Source organism: Scyliorhinus torazame, chromosome 18, assembly GCF_047496885.1.
Source record: "Scyliorhinus torazame isolate Kashiwa2021f chromosome 18, sScyTor2.1, whole genome shotgun sequence".
In the NCBI taxonomy this organism is placed as follows: domain Eukaryota; kingdom Metazoa; phylum Chordata; class Chondrichthyes; order Carcharhiniformes; family Scyliorhinidae; genus Scyliorhinus; species Scyliorhinus torazame.
Window position 1 is genome coordinate 57,064,158 of NC_092724.1, and position 14,518 is coordinate 57,078,675.

The window sequence follows — 14,518 nt, forward strand, 5'->3', positions numbered from 1 at the left end:
TTATTGTTCCTGCCCCCCGCCCCCCCCTTCCCTCTCCTCTGTGGCTCTTGGTTCCTCTATTGGGCTTAGTTGTGCTTTCCTATTTTCCCGGACCCTCCCCCTTCCCCCCTCCCTCTTCCCTTTTCCGTTTTGACTACTCTCTCTTTATCCTTGGCTACCTAGTTGCTGGCCATAAACCGAGTGAATGGCTCCCATGTTCTGTGGAAGCCTTCTTCCGACCCATGGGTGGCAAATTTGATTTTCTCCATTTGGAGAAATTGCGACAGATCGTTCAGCCAGTCTGCAGCTTTAGGAGACGCTGCTGACCTCCAGCCGAGTAGGGTTCTACGGCGGGCGATCGGGGAGGCAAAGGCAAGGCCGTCGGCCCTCCTCCCCCTGAAGAGATCTGGCTGATCTGATGCCCCGAAGACTGCCGCTCTCCGCTGGCTCCAACCTCATCCCCATCACTTTGGCCATTGCCTCAAAAAAGGCTGTCCAGTATCCAGTCTGGGGAAAACCATAATAATAATCTTTATTGTCACAAGTAGGCTTACATTAACTGCAATGAAGTTACTGTGAAAAGCCCCTAGTCGCCACATTCCAGCGCCTGTTTGGGTACACACGGAGAATTCAGAATGTCCAAATTACCGAACATCACGTCTTTCGGGACTTGTGGGAGGAAACTGGAGCACCCGGAGGAAACCCATGCAGACACGGGGAGAACAGACAGACTCCACACAGACAGTGACCTAAGCCGGGAATCAAACCTGGGACCCTGGAGTCGTGAAGCAACAGTGCTACCCACTGTGCTGCCCTTGAACACGTGGGCGTAGTTGGCCGGGCCTCCTTGGCACCGTTCACATTTGTCCTCCACCTCCGGCAAGAACCTGCTCATTCGGGTTGTGGTCAAGTTGCGTTAGGTTGAGCCTTGCGCATGTGGAGATGGGGTTGACCTTATGCAGTGCTTCGCTCCAGAGTCCCCACCTTATTTCGAATCCCAAGTCCTTTTCCCACTTCTCCCTTGTCATGTCCAGTTTGGCATTGGCCCTCTCTATCAGTCGTCCGTACATGTTGCTACAGTTCTCTCTGCCTAAAATATCTGGGTCCAACAATTCCTCTAGTAGTGACTGTCGCGGCGGTCATGGGCACGTCCTTGTTTCTTTTCGTAGGAAGTTTTTTGAGCTGCAGGTATCTGAATTTGTTCCCACCTGTTAGTTGGAATCTTTCCGTCAGCTCGTCCAGTGTTTTTTAAAAAAAAATAATTTTTATTAAAGGTTTTCATAAAATATCAATAACAAAATGAGAAAGAAAAAAGAACCCAACAGGGTTAAGTACAAAACACAATCTAAAAAAAGCAACCCCCCCAAACCCCTCCCCCCCCGTACCTGAATAATAAATTAACATTAACACCCCGACTTAAGACAACAGGTGTATACACCCACTCAGACCCTTCCAGTGTAAATAACATAAACAAAAATAAAGTAAACGCCCCCCCCCCACCCCCCGAGCTGCTGCTGCCATTGACCAATGTCTATCGTTCAGCCAGAAAGTCTAAGAATGGTTGCCACCGCCTAAAGAACCCTTGTACCGACCCTCTCAAGGCGAATTTCACCCTCTCCAATTTAATGAACCCTGCCATATCACTGATCCAGGATTCCACGCTTGGAGGCCTCGTATCTTTCCACTGAAGGAGAATCCTTCGCCGGGCTACCAGGGACGCAAAGGCCAGAACTCCAGCCTCTTTCGCCTCCTGCACTCCCGGCTCCTCTGCCACCCCAAATATTGCGAGCCCCCAGCCCGGGTTGACCCTGGATCCTACCACCCTCGACACCGTCCTCGCTACACCCGTCCAAAATTCCTCCAGCGCTGGGCATGCCCAGAACATATGGGTGTGATTTGCTGGGCTCCCTGAGCACCTAACACACCTGTCCTCACCCCCAAAGAACCTGCTCATCCTTGTCCTAGTCATGTGTGCCCTGTGCAGCACCTTAAACTGTATGAGGCTGAGCCTCGCGCATGAAGAGGAAGAGTTCACCCTCCCTAGGGCATCTGCCCACGTCCCCTCTTCGATCTCCTCTCCCAACTCCTCCTCCCACTTACCTTTCAACTCCACCACCGAGGCCGCCTCCTCCTGCATCACCTGGTAAGCTTCCGAGATCTTCCCCACTCCCACCCACCCCCCCGAGAGCACCCTGTCCTGTACTGTGTGTGGCAGTAGCCGTGGGAATTCCACCACCTGCCGTCTGGCAAACGCCCTTACCTGTAAGTACCTGAAGGTGTTCCCCGGGGGGGAGCCCGTACTTCTCCTCCAGCTCACCCAAGCTCGCGAACTTCCCGTCCACAAACAGGTCCCCTAACTTGCGTATCCCTGCTCTGTGCCACCCCGAAAACCCTCCACCTGTTCTTCCTGGGACGAACCGGTGGTTCCCCCGTTATGGGGTCCACGCCGAGGCCCTAACTTCCCCCCTATGCCGCCTCCACTGCCCCCAAATTTTGTGGGCCGCCACCACCACCGGGCTCGTGGTATACCTCCTTGGAGGGAGCGGCAGCGGCGCCGTTGCCAGTGCCCCCAGACTCATACCCACACAGGACGCCGTCTCCAGCCTCTTCCATGCAGCCCCCTCCCCCTCCATCACCCACTTGCGCACCATTGTCGCATTGGCGGCCCAGTAGTACCCACAGAGGTTGGGCAGCGCCAGCCCCCCCCTATCTCTACTCCGCTCCAGGAACACCCTTCTCACCCTCGGAGTCCCTCGCGCCCACACAAACCCCATTATACTCCTGTTAACCCGCCTGAAAAAAGCCTTCGGGATAAACACGTGGAGGCACTGGAACAGGAACAAAAACCTTGGGAGCACCGTCATTTTGATTGACTGCACCCTACCCGCCAGGGACAGCGGCAACGCGTCCCACCTCTTGAACTCCTCCTCCATTTGCTCCACCAGCCTTGTAAAGTTAAGCCTATGCAGGGCCCCCCAGCTCCTGGCCACCTGGACCCCCAAATATCTGAAGCTCCTCTCCGCCCTTTTTAGTGGGAGCTTGCCAATCCCCCTCTCCAGGTCCCCTAGCTGAACTACGAACAGCTCGCTCTTCCCCATATTGAGCTTGTACCCCGAAAAGTCCCCAAATTCCCTAAGGATCCTCATTACCTCTGGCATTCCTCCCACCGGGTCCGCTACATACAGCAGCAGGTCGGCCGCATAAAGCGACACCCTATGCTCCGCCCCACCCCGCACCAACCCCCTCCAGTTCCTTGACTCTCTCAGTGCCATAGCTAGGGGTTCAATCGCCAGTGCGAAGAGCAGGGGCGACAGGGGACACCCCTGTCTCGTCCCTCGGTGCAACCGAAAGTACTCGGACCACCTCCTATTTGTGGCCACACTCGCCATCGGGACCTCATACAACAGCCTAACCCACCTGACAAACCCCTCCCCAAACCCGAACCTCTTCAGCACCTCCCACAGGTACCCCCATTCTACCCTATCGAAGGCTTTCTCAGCGTCCATCGCCACCACTATCTCCGCCTCCCCCTCCCTCACCGGCATCATGATAACGTTCAAAAACCTCCGCACATTCGCGTTCAACTGTCTCCCCTTCACAAACCCAGTCTGGTCTTCATGGATGATCTGCGGCACACAATCCTCAATCCTCGTGGCTAAGACCTTCGCCAGCACCTTGGCATCTACATTTAGCAGGGAAATTGGTCTGTAAGACCCACATTGCAGGGGATCCTTGTCCCGCTTCAGGATCAAGGAGATCAGTGCCTGGGACATCGCCGGGGGTAAAGCCCCCCCCTACCTTGCCTCATTGAAGGTCCTAACTAACAGCGGGCCCCAACAGGTCCATATATTTTTTATAGAACTCAACCGGGAAACCGTCCGGCCCCGGTGCCTTCCCCGCCTGCATGCTTCCTATTCCTTTGATCAGCTCCTCCAGCCCAATCGGGGCCCCCAGTCCCGCCACCAGTCCCTCTTCCACCTTTGGAAACCTCAATTGGTCCAGGAAATGGCCCATCCCTCCCTCCTCCCGTAGGGGCTCGGATCGGTACAATTGCTCGTAGAAGTCCCTGAAGACCCCATTGATGGCAACCCCACTCTGCACCACGCTCCGTCCCCTGTCCTTAACTCCCCCGATCTCCCTAGCTGCTTCCTGCTTACGAAGCTGATGCGCCAGCATCCGACTTACCTTTTTCCCATACTCGTAGACTGCCCCCTGGGCCTTTCTCCACTGCACCTCCGCCTTCCTGGTGGTCACCAGGTCGAATTCGGCCTGGAGGCTGCGCCTCTTCCTCAACAATCCTTCCTCAGGTTCTTCCGCATACCTCCTGTCTACCCTCACCATCTCCCCCACCAGCCTCTCCCTCTCCCCCCGCTCCCTCCGCTCCTTGTGGGCCCTGATGGAGATCAGCTCTCCCCTCACCACCGCCTTCAGTGCCTCCCATACCATCCCCACTCTGACCTCCCCGTTGTCGTTGGTCTCCAAGTACCTCTCTATACTTCCTCGGACCTGCTCGCTCACCTCCTCGTCCGCCAACAGCCCCACCTCCAAGCGCCACAGCGGGCACTGGTCCCTCTCCTCCCCCATCTCCAAGTCCACCCAATGTGGGGCGTGGTCCGAAATGGCTATTGCCAAATACTCGGTATCCTCTACTCTCGCTATCAGCGCCCTACTCAAAATGAAAAAGTCGATTCGAGAATAAGCCTTATGGACATGTGAGAAGAATGAAAATTCCCTAGCCCCCGGCCTTGCAAATCTCCAAGGGTCCACCCCTCCCATTTGGTCCATAAATCCCCTCAACGCTCTAGCCGCCGCCGGCTTCCTACCCGTCCTAGACCTGGAGCGATCCAGTGCAGGATCCAACACTGTGTTAAAGTCTCCCCCCATTATCAGGCCCCCCACTTCCAAGTCTGGGATCCGACCCAACATACGCCGCAAAAAACCCGCATCGTCCCAGTTCGGAGCATACACATTGACCAGCACCACCCTCTCTCCCTGCAACTTACCACTTACCATTATGTACCTACCGCCATTATCTGCCACAATGCTCAACGCCTCGAATAACACCTTTTCCACCAAGATTGCCACCCCTCGATTTTTGGCATCTAGCCCCGAGTGAAACACCTGACCTACTCACCCTTTCCTCAGTCTTACCTGGTCTGCCACCTTCAGGTGTGTCTCCTGGAGCATAACCACATCTGACTTGAGCCCCTTCAGGTGCACAAACACGCGGGCCCGCTTAACCGGCCCGTTCAGTCCCCTTACATTCCAGGTTAACAGCCGGATCAGGGGGCTACCCGCCCCCCCTCCCCCGCCGACTAGCCATGACCCCTCCTCAGCCAGCCACGTGCCCGCACCCCACACCCGGCGTCCAGTGTTGTTACCCTACCGTCTGTGTACAGGTCCTTGACTGTTGGTGCCCTCCATCCTGCCTCCACCCTTTGAAGGAGGCGTCAGTGAACACAGGCACAAACCTGTGGTTGTTGAAGTTGGGGGGGCCTTATCGGACATTTCAGTTAGGCCAAAATGTTGTCGCGGTTAGTTCCATGACTGGAGTGTTGCCACCACCACTGGGCTGGTTGAGTACTTCTTGGGTGGGGATGGGAGTGCTGCCGTGACTAGGGCCTGGAGGCTGGTCCCCTTCCAGTCCTCCATGAGAACCCACTGAGCTTCTGTCTCCATATTCACCCCTTTATTTTTTCTGCTGTCACTGCCCAGTGGTAGTACTGTAGGTTTGGGGGGCTAGTTCCCCCTGGATTTTGTTTTCTGTCGGACCTTCTTTGGGATCCTTGCATTCTCTCCCCCCCCCCCCCCCCCCCCCCCCCCCCCCACCCACCACCACACACACGAATACCATAATTACTTTGTCCAGTGAGTTGAAAAAGGCCTTGGGGATATAGATCAGGATGGATCTAAGTAGGAAGATCCTACTTAGGAAGAGGTACCTGGGCAGCGTTCATTTTGATCGTCTGCACCCTCCCTGCCAGGGAGAGTGTTACATCTCTGCAGGTCCTCTTTTAATTCCTCTGTCAGACTGGTCAGGTTCCATTTCAGTACCCCTACCAGTCGTGGGCGATTTGGATCCCCAGGTAGCGGAATTTGTGCCGGCCCTGTTTAAACGGTAGCCACATCAGATCTGCCCCTCTCCCTGGCGGGTTCATCGGGAAGATCTCGTTAAATTCGTAGCTGAGAAGGTTCCAAACGCTTTCAAGAGCGCAATGATTCCTTCCATGCTGCTTTTGGGTCTGTGATGTAGAGGAGCAGGTCATCCACATAGAGCGAGACTCTCTGCCCCCTCTTCGGATCCCCTTCCAGTTCTTTGCTGTTCTGAACGCGATCGCTGGCGGTTCGATTGCTAGGGCGAACAGCAGTGGGGATAGCAGGCATCCCTGCGTCGTGCATCTATGTAGCTGGAAGTACTTAAGAGCTGGTGGTATTTGTCCGTACGCTCGCCATGGGGGTTTATACAGGAGTCTCACCAGGCGATGAATCCAGTTCCAAGCCCGAACCATTCCAGTATCTCTGTGATGTACTTCCATCCGATATGTTGAAGGCCTATTCTGCATTCAGGGACACGATCACCTTGGGTGTTCTCTCCTCGGATGGGGCCATGATCATGTTTAGCAGGCGCCTGATGTTCAATGTTAGCGGTCTATCTTTGACAAAGCCCGTTTGGTCTTCTGCAACCACCTCTGGTATGCAGTCTTCCAGCCTTTTGGCGAGGATTTTGGTCAATATTTTTGGGTCGACGTTTAGTAGCGAGATGGGTCTGTAGGAACCGCATTCTGTTGGGTCTTTGTCTTTTTTAGGTTTTAGCGATATTGAGGATTGTGCCAGTAGGGATACCAATGAACTTGCCAATGAGTCTGTGAACAAGTGACAGCTCGGAGGTGGGGCTTAGTGAAGCTGGTTTCCATTGGGAAGAAAATGTTTTTGATATTAAAAAACGGTCAAAATAGAGGAAAAAGATCACAGTCTTGAGTTGTTGAACTCAATGTCGAGTCCTGAGGGCTGTAAAATGCTTAAACTGGCCTTGAAGTTCTGTTGTGAGACATGTAACCTATAGAACATAGAACAATACAGCGCAGTACAGGCCCTTCGGCCCTCAATGTTGCGCCGACCTGTGAAACCACTCTAAAGCCCATCTACACTATTCCCTTATCGTCCATATGTCTATCCAATGACCATTTGAATGCCCTTAGTGTTGGCGAGTCCACTACTGTTGCAGGCAGGGCAATCCACGTCCTTACTACTCTCTGAGTAAAGAACCTACCTCTGACATCTGTCTTATATCTATCTCCCCTCAATTTAAAGCTATGTCCCCTCGTGCGAGACATCACCATCTGAGGAAAAAGGCTCTCACTGTCCACCCTATCCAATCCTCTGATCATCTTGTATGCCTCAATTAAGTCACCTCTTAACCTTCTCTCTAACGAAAACAGCCTCAAGTCCCTCAGCCTTTCCTCACAAGATCTTCCCTCCATACCAGGCAACATTCTGGTAAATCTCCTCTGCACCCTTTCCAATGCTTCCACATCCTTCCTATAATGCGGCGACCAGAATTGCACGCAATACTCCAAATACGGCCGCACCAGAGTTTTGTACAGCTGCAACATGACTTCATGGCTCCGAAACTCAATCCCTCTACCAATAAAAGCTAACACACCGTGCGCCTTCTTAACAACCCTCTCAACCTGGGTGGCAACTTTCAATGGCTTGACACCACTGCTAAAATAGTAGTGAGAGGAATTGCAGATGAATGGGTCAAGCTTGTGCATGCTAATGCTCTCAAGGCTAATGTTTTTGAAAGGTTTAAAAAAAAAGCAACTGGAAATGCATGCCATTTCAACCATTGGGGCAGCACAGTAGCACAAGTGGATAGCACTGTGCCTTCACAGCGCCAGGGTCCCAGATTCGATTCCTCGCTAGGTCACTGTCTGTGCAGAGTCTGCACGTTCTCCCCGTGACTGTGTGGGTTTCCTCCGGGTGCTCCGGTTTCCTCCCACAGTCCAAAGATGTGCAGGTTAGGTGGATTGGCCATGATAAATTGCCCTTAGTGACCAAAAGGGTTAGATGGGGTTGTTGGTTTGCGGGGATGGGGTGGAAGTGAGGGTTTAAGTGGGTCGGTGCAGACTCGATGGGCCGAATGGCCTCCTTCTGCATTGTATGTTCTATGTTCAGTGTCGGAAAGAAAATAAGTTTTGAGTGGAGTTTGACTCAAAGTTGTATTTAAATATTAATTTTCTCTTTCTCGTCTGCTGATTTCTGGCGATTTTCCACTAGTATTTGTTTTAATTCACCGTAAATAGTCAGATCTTACAGCCCCTTTGTCTCACAACTGGGCCATGGTTAGCACTGCTGCCTCACAGCACCAGAGACCTGGGTTCAATTCCGGCCTTGGGTATCTGTGTGGAGTTTGCACTTTTTCCCCATGTCTGTGTGGGTTTACGCCAGCTGCTCCAGTTTCCTCCCACAGTCCAAAGATGTGCAGGTTAGGTGGATTAGCCATGCTGAATTGCCCCTTAAGTGTCCAAGAGGGTAGGTTGGGGTTACAGATATGGCATGGGCCTAGGTACAGTGCTCTTTCGGATGGTCGGTGAAGATTCGATGGGCTTTTGCACTGTAGCGATTCTGTGATATAGTCTGATTGATGTAAAAGGGATTCTGTTTGACAATAACAAATTAAAATAATTCCGTAGTCAAAAGTCCCGAAAGATGTGCTGTTAGATTAATTGGACATTCTGAATTCTCCCTCTGTGTACCCGAACAGGTGCCGGAATGTGTCGACTAGGGGCTTTTCACAGTAACTTCATTGCAATGTTAATGTAAGCCTATTTGTGACAATAAAGATTATTATTATTAAATTTTGGCAGCATTTGTTGACTAGTGATCAAATTTTAGGCTATTAATCAGATAAATGTTTACTGGGAAAGTTTCTTTTGGCTCCAGCCTCCATTTTTCTGAGGGAAAACCCTTCTATAATACTATTTGCACCAAGAACACTTTATTTAATCCATGATCAGTTTCAAATCTTTGTCAGATTCAATTTGATAATGATGTTATTAATGTTTACTGGAGCTATTGCAATAAAAGTGAATGCTGTCTTTGAGTGTTGATCTCGAATTAACCCCTACCAACAGTTGTTCTGTGACATTGGACCTGCTATCCATTTACTCAATGCAGAAAGGAGCCAAACCATTAAAATTGGGCACCTGCTCCATCTGATAAAATGCAACCACTGTAGTAGTATTCTGCTACTAGTTGTTAATGTTATTGCCTTTTTTTAAGTAAAATGCATATTAAGCACGCTGATGACATAGTTGCATTGCAACATGATCAATTCCCAATGATCTCTTGAGTCCAACATTAAATCTGAATCTGGGATGTGCGTGAAACCCTTGTTTAAAAACCCCAAGTGGGAATTTTTATCTCAATTTAAAGTTATGAATCTTCAGTCTGCAACTAGTCAGTTGTAGAGATGATCAGCTAAAGACCGGGTTCACTGTCTATTTGCTGCTGATAGAACTAATGGAAGCTTGACGCTACTAGTTAAAATGTTGCAAACAATGTAAATATGTTCAGTGATTAAAATATTGAAACACAAACTTACGTTTTATTTGGGAAAACTTAAGTTTTTCCTGGGGTTTATGGTGTCTATTCTCTTTATTTTACAATTTGAGGAATGAATTCTGTAATAAGTGGCAAGGTTCATTTACTGGACCACAAAGTAGATGTGGAAGCGAAGAGTCATTCAGGTCATTCTAATTCATCCACCAGTAACCCCTACACCTCACAGCCCACCCCTTTCAAAGGACTGAGTTATGAGGAAAGACTGGACTAACTAGATGAGAGAAAAACCCTTTGAGGTATATAAGATGTACAGCAGCATCTAAAAGAGAAACATAAACATATGAAGAAAGACTTGTACTTTTATTGTGCCTTCCATGACCTCAGGATGTTCCAAAGCGCTTTATAGCCAATTAAGTACTTTGACTATAATGACTTGCAATATAGGGGGCGGCACAGTGGTTAACGTTGCTCCCTCACAGCACCGGGGACCTGGGTTCAATTCCAGCCTTGGGAGACTGTGGAGTCAGCACTTTCTCCCCGTGTCTGCGTGGGTTTCCTCTGGGTGCTCTGGTTTCCTCCCACAGTCCAAAGATGTGCAGGTGAGGTGGATTGGCCATGGTAAATGAAGTGGGGTTATGGGGATAGGGTGGGCGTGGGGGTGGGGGAGTAGGCTCAGGTAGGGTGTTTCCAAGGGTCGGTGCAGACTTGAATGGACGACTGGTCTCCTTCTGCACTTTGGATTCTACGAAAGGAAACAAGACATCCAATTTGCACACAGCAAACTTCCACAATGTGATTATCAAACGATCTATTTTGGATGTTGACTGGTGGATAACACAAACATAGGCCTAATGTTTTCATTGAACTGTGACAGTAGAACACAGGTGTACAATTGAGTGAAAGGCAAATTTAGGCATGATGTTTGGAAGTTTTCCTTCACACAAAAAGCACTGATGCTTGAAATGCAAAAGGGCAGCACGGTGGCACAGTGGATACCACTGCTGCCTCACGGCGCTGAGGTCCCAGATTCGATCCCGGCTCTGGGTTACTGTCTGTGTGGTGTTTGCACATTCTCCCCGTGTCAGCGTGGGTTTCATCCCCACAACCCAAAGATGTGTAGGGTAGGTGGATTGGCCACGCTAAAATTGCCCCTTAATTGGAAAAAATGAATTGGGAATGTACGCTAAATTTAAAAAAAAATGCATTTCCAAGTAGAGCTTTCTGACTTTGGTGCGCCTGACTGTTTCTTATATGTTTACTGCGTTGTCACCTATTCATTGGTCTCAGCAATTCCCCCTGAAGCCAAGATATGCCTCCCTCATCAGCAGGAGGTCATTGCAGAGATAAAACAACAAATACTTTCATCCACCCTTTTATTTATTTATTTTTGTGTGGAAAGGGCAATTTTTAGTACCATTTATGGGGGAGAACTGAAGAAATATAGATGGAAATGAAGAAAGATAAATAAGCAGACAACAGGGAGGGATTAGGGTAGAAACAATGATGTACAAATAGAGCCAGTAGTTGTCATAAATTGAAACGAACAAAGCCCAGGGTTTGAGTCCTGGTCTGTTTTTAAGATATCTGATCTCACCCAAAGCAGCACAGGAGTCTGTTGTTTCAATGCCAAAATACTGTAAAGGTTAACAAAATGGGATAGAATTTCTCCCCCCCCCCCAATAATTGCCCATTGTCTTCAGCCAGAGCATGCATGATGCAGCTGAGGGCAGTTTGAACTTTCTTCTGATGCTTCCTACAACTAAGAAACAGCCTGCTGGCAATGTCTGGATTGTTGCATAAAGGATAGCATTTGTTTGGGGTTGCTGGTATCCATAAAACTCAAAATACTGGCTGGAGTTAGTGTCTTCAGGATAGCAAGGGATACAGTTGGAAGATGCTTTTAATGTTTTCATCTGACTAAAAAGCAGCTTGACATCAAGGCTTCATCCAGTCCTCTTGTACAATTTTCCTTTACAGTATTTTTATAGTCTTGAACCTCAACTATATTTTTCTTGGAATATAAAGCATGCTTTGTCTACCTTAAGTTTGAGTAATTTCACCAGTTCCATTTCGCTTTGAACAATAATCTCTTGGATGAGGCATTAAACTGAGGCCCTGTCAGGGAGGGAAAGATAAAGGGAATCAGTATAAAACATGAATGTTTTTGGAGCTTCATCAATCAATGGACTAGATTGCCAGAACGCCTGGTATGGAATCGCTAAATGCCTTCAGTCGGCAGCTGGACAAGTCCGTGCAAGTGGAAAATATCTATAGGAATTCAGGGTAGGTTGGCTTGCCAGTGACTAGTTTTACGTTACTCATGTTTCATGGAACTTGCTTGATTATCCTGGTAAAGCATAGGTGAGGTCAGAGCGATATATCCCCAATATTGTTTCCTAAATTGGCCTACGATTTTTTATTTATTTCTCCCAGATGAAATGAAATTCGCTTATTGTCACAAGTAGGCTTCAAATGGAGTTACTGTGAAAAGCCCCTAGTCGCCACATTCCGGCGCCTGTTCGGGGAGGCTGTTACGGGAATTGAACCGTGCTGCTGGCCTGCCTTGGTCTGCTTTCAAAGCCAGTGGACCAGATGAAGGGGGTCAAGAACTAGAGATAGGAGTAGACCATACAGCCCGCTGTGCCTGCTCTGCTATTCAATATGATCATGGCTGATCTTGGGTTTCAAATCTGCTTTTCTGCCTCCTCCCCAAACCACTGATTCTCGAAGATCTCAAATATCTGTCCACCCCAGCCTTAAATATACTCAATGACGGAACAACCATAACTTGCGGGTGGGAATTCCAAAGATCGTAACCCTTTGAAGAAATTTCTCCTCATCTCAGTTCTAAATGATTGACTCTCTTTATCCTGACACTCTGCTCCCATGTTCTAGATTCCCCAACCAGTGGAAATAACCTATGTGTCCACCTTATCAAGCAAAAACCTCCTCATCCCAGGACCTTTGATATACTGCCTCCAAAACAAGTTATCTTTAAATATGGGCGACATATTCCAGATGTGGTCTCACTAAAACTCTATACCATTGTAAATACTTTATTCCTGTATTCCAATCTCTTTGTAATAAAGGCCAACATGCCATTTGCCGTCTTAATTGCTTGCTGTACTTGCACACTAACTTTTGAGTTCTTTGTATGGGCACCACCAAGTCTCTCTGACCATGAACCTTTACAAATTTGATGTCTTTTGAAAGAAATTTATTTATTTTAAAATTTAAAATTCCCAATTCTTTTTCCCCCCCAATTACGGAGCAATTAAGCATAGCCAATCTACCTATTCTGCACATCTTTGGGTTGTGGGTCGGTGTAGACTTGATGGGCTGAATGGCATCCTTCTGCACTGTATGTTCAATGTGAAGATTAAAGTTCCCCACAATTATTACATTGCTTTTGTTACACACTCCAATAACTTTTTGTTAACGCAGTATGTTTTTTTTTAGTTTTTTCCAATTAAGGGGCAATTTAGCGTGGCCAATCCATCTACCCTCACAACTTTGGGTTGTGGGGGTGAGACACACACTGACACGGGGAGAATGTGCAAACTCCATACGGACAGTGACCCAGGTCCGGGATCGAACCCGGGTCCTCGGCGCCATGAGGCAGCAGTGCTAACCACAGCGCCACCGTGCCGCCTCACAGCGCCAGGGTCCCAGGTTCAATTCCCTCTTGGGTCACTGTCTGTGCGGAGTCTGTACGTTCTGTATGGGTTTCCTCCGGGTGCTCCAGTTTCCTCCCACAAGTCCCGAAAGATGTGCTGTTAGGTGAATTGGACATTCTGAATTCTCCCTCAGTGTACCCGAACAGGCACCGGAATGTGGCGACTGGGGGTTTGTCACAGTAACTTCATTGCAGTGGTAATGTAAGCCTACTTGTGACAATAATAAAGATTATTATTAACAGTATAATTATTGTTCGGAGGCGTATAAACTACTCTCACCATTTACTGATTCTTGTTATTCCTAATCTACACCTATACTAATTTTACTTCATTTTTCCAATTAAGGGGCAATTTAGTAAAAACCAAAGAGAAAATGCTGGAAAATCTCAGCAGGCCTGGCAGCATCTGTAGGGAGAGAAAAGAGCTAACGTTTCGAGTCAAGATGACCCTTTGTCACTGCGCCACTGACCACTGCGTCACCGTGCAAACCTCTAATTCTACTTCATGATGTTCCTCCTAGATCCTTCCTCATTGATGTCATTTTTTCATCCTTTACTATCAGGGCTGTCTGCTTTCCAAAATATTATGTACCCTGAAATATTTATTTCTCAATGTGTTTCCTCCGAGTGCTCTGGTTTACTCCCAGTCCAAAGAAGTGCAGGTTAGGTGGATTGGGGCATGAGACTGGGGCCTAGGTAGAGTACTCCTTCAGAGGGTCGGTGCAGACTTGTCTGCACCAAAATACTTGTTCCCATGTGCCTTAAATCAGCAGTTTAATAATAATAGTCTTTATTATTGTCGTAAGTAGACTTACATTAACATTGCAATGAAGTTACTGAGCAGAGCCCTCAGTCGCCACACACCGGCGGGGAATTCAAAATGTCCAATTTACCTAACATGCACGTTTTTCGGGATTTGTGGGAGGAAACCGGAGGAAACCCATGCAGAACACGGGGAGACTGTGCAGACTCTGCACGGACAGTGACCCAAGTGGGAATCGAACCGGGGACCCTGGCGCTGTGAAGCAACAAGCTAACCACTGTGCCACCCCGTAACTGGAGAAGGTGGAGATAGTTGGAAACTGAGAAATTCAGCTTAAATTTTTCACAAAGTTTAATTTGTGAGAATTCAGTTTTGTTTCATCTTCAATTCGCTACCCATGCTGTCCTACAACTCCAAGACCAGTGGTCACTTTCCTGTCCCTTTTCCATATGGCCAATCCGGTCATTGATCATTGGAAGGCCAATTGACTGTAGCGGCATTAAAGACAAACCCAATCCTGCCTTCATCCAACA

At 48.8% G+C, this 14,518-nt stretch overlaps 1 long non-coding RNA gene across 1 annotated transcript; it reads right to left on the reverse strand.

Moving 5' to 3' along the window:
* Positions 1–9,887: 9,887 nt before the first annotated feature.
* Positions 9,888–11,663, reverse strand: LOC140394816 (uncharacterized). Its single transcript, XR_011936018.1, has 2 exons — positions 11,586–11,663; positions 9,888–10,288 (listed from the first exon to the last, which is right to left on the reverse strand). It is a non-coding gene; the product is annotated as an uncharacterized lncRNA (long non-coding RNA).
* Positions 11,664–14,518: the final 2,855 nt, after the last annotated feature.